General features: G+C 26.1%; 1 protein-coding gene across 21 annotated transcripts in view; it reads right to left on the bottom strand.

Annotated features, from left to right (window-relative positions):
* Nucleotides 1-859: 859 nt before the first annotated feature.
* Nucleotides 860-8250, bottom strand: part of LOC147806650 (transcription-associated protein 1-like) — a 70598-nt gene continuing 63207 nt past the window's right edge. For all 21 annotated transcript variants that reach the window (XM_087149231.1, XM_087149230.1, XM_087149222.1 and 18 more), the window contains one exon: nucleotides 860-5733. The gene's annotated coding sequence lies outside the window, so the exon portion shown is untranslated. The remainder of the gene's footprint in view (nucleotides 5734-8250) is intronic.

The following is an 8250-nucleotide window of genomic DNA, read 5'->3' as shown; positions in this document are numbered from 1 at the left end:
CTATTGCAGAACCGTTTCCAGCTTTCTCAGAGATCCTTTAGTATAAGTTACTTTATAACCGTCGTTGAACAGTTAACCCAATTTTGGGTTTACTACTGCTAAAGTTCAACTCCGTAGACTTGTAACTTTGAACCCAAACCTGAAGACAAGGAAAAACCCTAGATCAGGGATGGCGAACCAATGACACGCGTGCCATTTATGGCACGTTATTCAATATTTTGGGCACGTCACCGATCACAAAGAAAAGATTAAAATTAAAAAAAATTAACAAGCTAACAATAAATAACTAGCAAAGAAAAATTAACAGTTCTGCTTAAACTAACATCTTATATCACTAATATAAATTGTCATCTAATCTGCAGCAACAGAAGTCACACTGTTACTTTAAGTTGAATTACGCCTATAACTGAGACATTGCAAAATGTACTTTTTTTTTCTCAGTAAAAAAAGAGTTTTGAGTTGATAGTATTTAATATTATTATTTATCCAATAATCACGAAGTCAAAACTATTTGTCGGCGCGTCTATGACCTCATTAAACAATTTTCTAGAAAAAAATGGCACGCTGGTGCATAAAGGTTCGCCATCCCTGCCCTTGATGAAGTATTGCGAGAAATTTGCCTTCATGGAGGACCTTTTGATGGAACTTACATTGCCTCATTTTTATATTTGATCTACATTACAAAAGTGGCTCATTATCATTCACAGATATTTTTTCTAAAAAATTCTTATATATACATTATAATTTGACAATTTTGATAAAAAATTTTTTTCTCAGTTCAAGCGGATTTTTGATGCAAGATTCAATAGTAAAAAAGCTGAAAAAAAGTGATGAAAAGCAAAAAAATTAAAATGCAACATGTAGTTAAAAATTTCATCCTTTATTTGGGCACAAAATGTTTTACAAAATTGAAAAAAAAATAATCAGTGAGTAAACAGAATAGCAACACAATCAGATAAAACAAATTGAAAAAGAAATCATATATTCTAATCACATTAGTACCTTTGCAAATAAAAATAGATAGCATCGAAAAAAACAGTTCCAACATAAAATATGCATGAATTTCAATCGCTCTACCAAGTATCTTGAATTATTTACTTTTGAATTAAATAATTCATTGAATAATTAATTATAATAATAATTTATATAAATAACAATTCATGTAATTAATTAATGAAAATTAATACAAATAATAATTAAAATATTTCATATAATAATTCATATAAATTGGTGAGGAAAAATTACAAATTTTTGAAATAGTAAATTTATTTGAAACATAAATAAAAAGCAGAACCTTTTCGCTGTATAATTTTTTTATTTTTATTTGTAAAGATAGATTCGAAAATTGTGTATTTTTTAATGACATATTTCAAATCTACTCATGCTTCGGAGTTAAAATTATGAAATTTTTTTTTTTCATATAATGTTTTTCCTCTTATAGAAGTAGATCATAAAAAAAGGTGTCAGAAACTTAAAATTGAAAAACAATCATATAAAAGAAAAATTTTGAAAATTAATCTTTGTTAATTAAGATTTATTTTGCAAAAGGCAAATCGTATATATTAATAAAAATATGCAAAATACTAAGGAATCTGAGATCATTAGTTTCGATATATAGTCAAACCCAGCTATAGTGAACACGGTTTATAGTGAACTCCCGAATATAGTGGACAAAATGTTCGCTCCCGTGCCTTGCTACACACATATAATGTTACTTTTTGCAGATATAGTGAAACAAAAAAAGAGAGATAGTTGGATATTACAAACTTTTTTCTGTCTTCGACTGATTTATTTTCTTCATATTTTGTAATAATTTTGAAATTTCTACTTCAAAATAAATACATATACCGATTTTTAAAACTATTTAGCAATAAGCATTTTTTTCTTGTTTGCTTCATTATTGAATTCGTTCAGCATTCAATGAAGCCGCCATCTTCTAGTATCTGGACAAAGGCTTCAATTTAAAGCCGATGAATTCGGTAAGTGTACTTTTATGTGTTCGAATGGCTGGATAGACAGGTTTAAAAAAAGCGGAATAACATAAATTCAGGAAAAATTATCGAAGAGTCAGGAAGTGTTTCCCTATCTGATGTTGAGGATTGCTCATCAGCTAGAAATTATAAAAAAAAAATTTACACACAAGACAAAGAGTAATAAAAAATAAAAGTTAAAATTTTTTTTTTACTACGCATTATTTTTCAGTCATTTTTGTATTTCATTTCATTGATCATTTATTTAAATGATGTGTCATAAAAGCCATTATTAGAACCATTAGTTAAAACTGTTTGCGGAACAGATATAGTGAAGTCCTGGTTAGCGAAAAATCCAGATGTTTTCCGGAGCACAATCATCTCTGACTATAGTGATACTGAAAAATTAAGGACTTTTAAAAGCCTTGCACCAAAATTAAGTACATTTAAAAGCCCTCATTTTTCAAAAAAATTTTTTTTTGAAGTTTTTAAGGACCGTGGGAACCCTGTTGAGTTTCAACCAATGATAAATATTGTTTTAATGAAATAGCCAATTGAAAATGAAATATGAGCCTATAAAAATAACAATTAATTTTGAACAGATTTCATTTTGCAACTAGGGTTAGACACAACACAATATTGAAACGCAAGCATTGCAATCTGTTTTAAAAAGTTCAATTATTAATAAGAATTGAGATTCAAGAGATTCAGATTTATTGAAAATGTGAACAACCACCACAACTACAAAAATATAACACATTTATGAAAGAAATTTTTTTTTTTTAATAGAAATTACAATTTTATAGATTCTGGGCATCTGAGACTACTAACTAAACAAAAAAAAGAAGCATTTTAAACAACTAAAACCAACTCATATTTATATACTAAACAATATAATTTTGCATGATATAGTTTAACAATATATCATATCTAGTCAAAGTATTAGACACACTGTATAGTCTATCACCTGATAATTAAGATTTTACATAGAATCTTACAGTGTGTCTAATAATTTGTCCAGGGGCTGTAGATATAATTTATTTTGTTATTAAAAAAAATAGTCATAAATTTTATCGTTATTTGACATTAAAATAAATTTCCCTTCTATCATTGCATACTATGCTCAGTTGTTAATATTTTAAGTTCATCCAAAATATCTGTGTTCTGAATATAAAATCCCATATCTTAAATAATAATTAAATAATCAGAAAAAACAAACAAACAAATAAGTAATGAAAGAACAAATGGCTTATAGTCTAAGCATTGGGTGACAGAGAATACAGTGAATGAAAACAATCAGCAATTATTACAACTCTCAATTAAAAAAGAAAAATCATAGACATAAGAGTGTATCATGAAAAACAATTTTTTTCGATATTCAAAATTTTGAGACCATAAATAAGTTTTCGCTGTAGTAACATACTCTCCAAAAATATTGAGGTCTTTTAGAATGAGCCTACAGTTAAGTTCTTTTTTAAGCTCAAAAACATACATTAAAAATTTTTTTCCCTTCAAATCATAATACAAATTTTAGTTTTTAAGTTAACAAATGTACACAGGGGTGATTGTGATCCCAACTGAAAAATCCTGAACATTTCTTCAGTAAAATCATTAATGACACGTTTCAAAAAATTATCGTCTTTTTTAAATTTAGACCATTGATATTTTCACAACATGAAATTCTAAATAAATTACATGCAGCATAATTTAAATTAATAATTATGTATAAGTTTATTTTTATTTCTAATCACATTTATTATTTCACCAGAAAAAATAGTTTCAAATGGAAGAGAAGTCAAACATAAATTCTAGTTCTAATATTTTTAAATAAAAAATATTTTAATATATAAATGTGATCAATAATTTCTTGAAACTTCTAGACTTTGGATTTCCGGAAATTTCTGGATCGCGGTTAGCGAAAAGTCCAGATTTTTTCCGGAGCACAATCATCTCTGTGTACAGTAACAGTCGAGCATGAGATTAGAAAATACTGATCAACCCAAATCATGAAAAAAAAATAAAAAAGCATGTGAAACTATTTTGCTTAAAATGTAACTATTTAAATTATTTACATATTTATTTAAATTTTTTTTTTACTGCATATGTATTGTTCATTTACCAGGAATTAGCATTTGGTTCCCTCTTTGTCACCTGACTTTATTACGCCACTTTTGGGAGAAGGATGGGAACAATTCCGAGAAAAGTTGCCAATTGGCGACCATATGACAAAAATATTGATATTAAACATTTAAAAAATTTGATGGAGTCAAGTTTTACTTAATATATTTTAAACTTATTATTCTGAGTATTTATGGTAACAATTAGGCTAGGTAACAACGTTATGCATAATGATTCTTTTTATATGACCATAAACACCTGCTATTGAAGAACTTCCCAGTTTCATTACAAATTCACTATTCCAAATAGAGGGAAGCGGTTAAGAAAAATAAATACTCAATACAGCATTTTCTTTCATTACATTAAAGTTTAGGAAGTTAGGAAGAGTCTCATGTAAAAATATTATATTTAAACCCTCTGTTATCTACTTAAATATCTGGAATCTGGATAGTAACCTAACCTATAGATGGAGTTGAAAATTGAAAATACAGTTAAACCTGAAAAACAATTATTTCTAATTCAGATTTCAGGTGACCTAAATAATAAATTCCATGCATAACCTTTTAAAAAAAGTAATTTTCTTTCTAAATATTAAATTTTTAAACTTAAAAACTAAAATTTGTATCATGCTTTTGTTTCGAAAAAAAAATGTAAATTTTAAACTAGGGGTGCACAAGCTTTATAAGTGAAGGGTCATTTGCACAGCGGGTAGATTAACAAAGGGTCGCACGCATATTTAGTCATGTCCGCGGCAAATATGATAATTTTTATAAAAACATTAATGTTCTAAGCATTAAATATTTCTGTCAGAAAACTTAATAACATACTTCAGAAAATTAAATATTTTTAATTATTTGAATTTATTTATAACTAAAACAACCAATACTTTCTTTTAAAAAAACTTTTTCCATTTTTCTCAATAATTAGTTTATTTACCAATATATATAGGAGAGATACAAATTCTTATGGAATGAAAGTGCTAAAAATATACATATTTTATAGAGTAATATAAATTTGAATTAAATATTTTAACTAAATAAAATTTATAAAATTTAAAAAAAAAAACGAAATTGAAAGGAAATTTTTTATGCATTCAGAAGCTCCTGCGGGCTGCACAACAACAGTTGGCGGGCCGCATGTTGTGCATTCCTATTTTAACCAAACTTTTTCACCTAAATAAAAAATTAAAAAAAACTTTTTCACTTAATAATAAATAAAATTTTAGGCCCATTGAACAAAATCAAAATACTTTTTCTCAATAAGGCTAATTTTTTTTTCAAATAGTGACAACTATTACATTGTCAATGAAAACTTTTTACAGCCTTGAAATTTTCATATGATTACATATGTTTTCCATTTTTGTATACAAATGATGAGCTGATACATATATGATATCTGATGAAAAATATACATATTTCATGCAACAGATGAGAATGTCTGTTCCGTATCACAAAAAGATATTTCATATCTAACAGGAACATCAACAGTACACAAGTGGTTTTCGTTACTTACACCCAAATTAGGATGTAATGTTAGGATTCCATGTATTTTTCACTCAATTTCAGGCCAAGGTAAGGAGGATTCAGTTCAACTTCAGGCCAGGTATAGCCCAGTTTCAGATTATGGACAGGACTGGACTTGATATCTTTGGAAATAAACCAGAACAATTAATTTAAAATCTTATTCAGGGTGTATAGCCAAATCTTTCAACAAAAAATAAGTACTTTTTAAGCAATTAAAAAATATTTTTAAGCACAATATACATTAACAAAATGCAAAATAAATTTCAAAGACTTTACATGATCATGATAAAATAACTAGTTTCTGACAAAGAACTCTTTTCTTGATTATATCAGCCATTATAAAATACTGGAGAGATTTTTCAGCTCGATATCAGAGGGTGGAAAATGAAGCTTGAAATTGAGAATATCTTGCAAAATGCAGCAGAGTTGCACACGAGCAGGGTTTGTAATTTTTTTGATTTTTTTTCTTTGAAAGAAAAAAAAAATCAGATTTTTTTTATTTAAATCGGATTTTTTTGATTTTTATTCAAATATATTGTAAAAACTTGGATTTATAATTAAAAAAAACTTTATAAATGTTTAATCAATATGAAATTAATATTAAACTATATTATAACAATATTTTAGAAGATTTAACTACCTAAAACAATTTTTCATTATAATACATAGCTTTGAATGCATAGCAACCATTTCGAAACAAATGCAAGATTGAAATTTAAAGACTAGATGAAATAGAGAATTTAAAGAATACTTAAACTATTAAACCAAAGTTTCAATTAGCGAACCATAATTTTAATTTAAAATTGTGATTTTCTTTCTTTTGATTTTTAAAATGACAAAATAAATGTAACAGACTGTGTTTATGAATGTAGTCATTCATCAAAAAATAAACAAATATTTAATCTATAAATTTTAATAGCAAAATATTCATTCTTAATTCCAAATCAAAATAGATAAGTTAAGCTAAAAAAAAAAAAAAAAAAAAAAATTAAAAAATCTATCTATGTACTCATTGGAATTTTTTTTTCAGAAAATTTCTTTCTGATAATGTCAAAGATGTACACTGTAAACATGCACACTGTTACCAGTTAATAACCCTACAGCTTTAAATAGAGTTTAAAGGGGAAGAATGACACTATATCAGAAAAAAATATCTGAATCAATCAGCATTTTTATTCTATTTTTAGCAAATTAGGGCAATTTTTTTTAAATATAACCTCAAGCTTTAGAAATATACATTTTCCACCAATAAAATATAATGAAGATTTTACCTCCATGCTTTTTCAATCATAAGGTAGAATTTAAATTAACATTATTTGTATTTTTTTTTTGTGAAAAAAATTCATGTTTATTAATTATTTTCTACAGCTATGCAAGTCCATATTAAGACAGCCCTGAATGTTTTCTTTAATCTGTACTTTCAATTTCAAGCATTAAAAGATTTTTAAAAATGTAATTTCTAATGTGTTGGAATTTATCACACACGAAGAATGAAAGTAATTTTGTTAACTAAAATTAATTAATGCAGCACTTCATTTAAAATAAATTTTAAAACTAAGAAAAGAAAATAATAAAAGTATCAATAATTTTAAACACTGTTTTTTAACTTTTCAAATCAATATATATAAAAAAAATCTGTTGATTTAAATCAATGATTTTTAAAAAAAAAATCATTTGATTTAAATCATGATTTGCACATGAGAGTGCAAGAATCTCACTTATCCCAGCTCAGTGGACGCGCATGCTAACTCACAAGTATTTCACTAAACATGCAAAAAGATTGGCGCTTTCATACTCTATAGACCAATGATTCGCCGAAGTAGCCTGTGGTTGGATGAATTGTGGAAATGCTGAATAGAACAATGTGTAAAGCACGCTTTTGCATACTATGTGTTGAAAATCAACATGGTAGAGAAAAAAATCAAATTTTCGAAAATGGAAAGTTACACACTTTTTAAAAACACTCAATGAAAATAGCATCTTTCAGGGCTTTTTAAAAAAGAAAAAAAGCACCTTTAAGCACTTTTTAAAAATGCACCATGTTATTATTATTGGGTTGGTAGAAAGTATTTTTTTAAGAGTGAAATAAAATATAAAAAAAATTGTTAAACTTATTCAAGTGATACTTATTTAAAAAGAACATAACTGAAGACAAAAAACATTTTTAACAACAAATATCAAACCATTCAAAAAAGAAACTAACAAACATATAAATAATCCATAGATGGCTAAAGTTATTCCATATTTATTAAGTTAAATCAAATAGTATAAATAACCAAAAAGTAATGCTTTGAATTAATCAAAATAAATAAATAAATGAAAAAAATATAATATTTCATTAAAAATAAATAAATAAATGAAAAAAATATAATATTTCATTAAAAATAAATAAATAAAAGAAAAAAATATAATATTTCATTAAAAATAAATAAGTAAATTATCTTAAAATAAGAAGCAATGCTGTTGGAAAATGAAAATTAAAGGAAGAACTTATTAATCAATAAAATAAAAGATTAACTTTTTAACAACTAAGTCACACTAAAAAAAATACATCACCCTGAATTAATAAAATACAGTTAAACTCTGCTGAACTCCCGGACATTGTGAACGAAACGCTCGCTCACGTGCCTTGCCATACA

The sequence above is a fragment of the Parasteatoda tepidariorum genome, chromosome 8, assembly GCF_982258835.1.
Source record: "Parasteatoda tepidariorum strain Cologne lab strain chromosome 8, Ptep-v5.0, whole genome shotgun sequence".
Classification (NCBI taxonomy): domain Eukaryota; kingdom Metazoa; phylum Arthropoda; class Arachnida; order Araneae; family Theridiidae; genus Parasteatoda; species Parasteatoda tepidariorum.
Note: the sequence above shows the minus strand (reverse complement) of the source record. Positions and strands in the feature narration are given on the sequence as shown.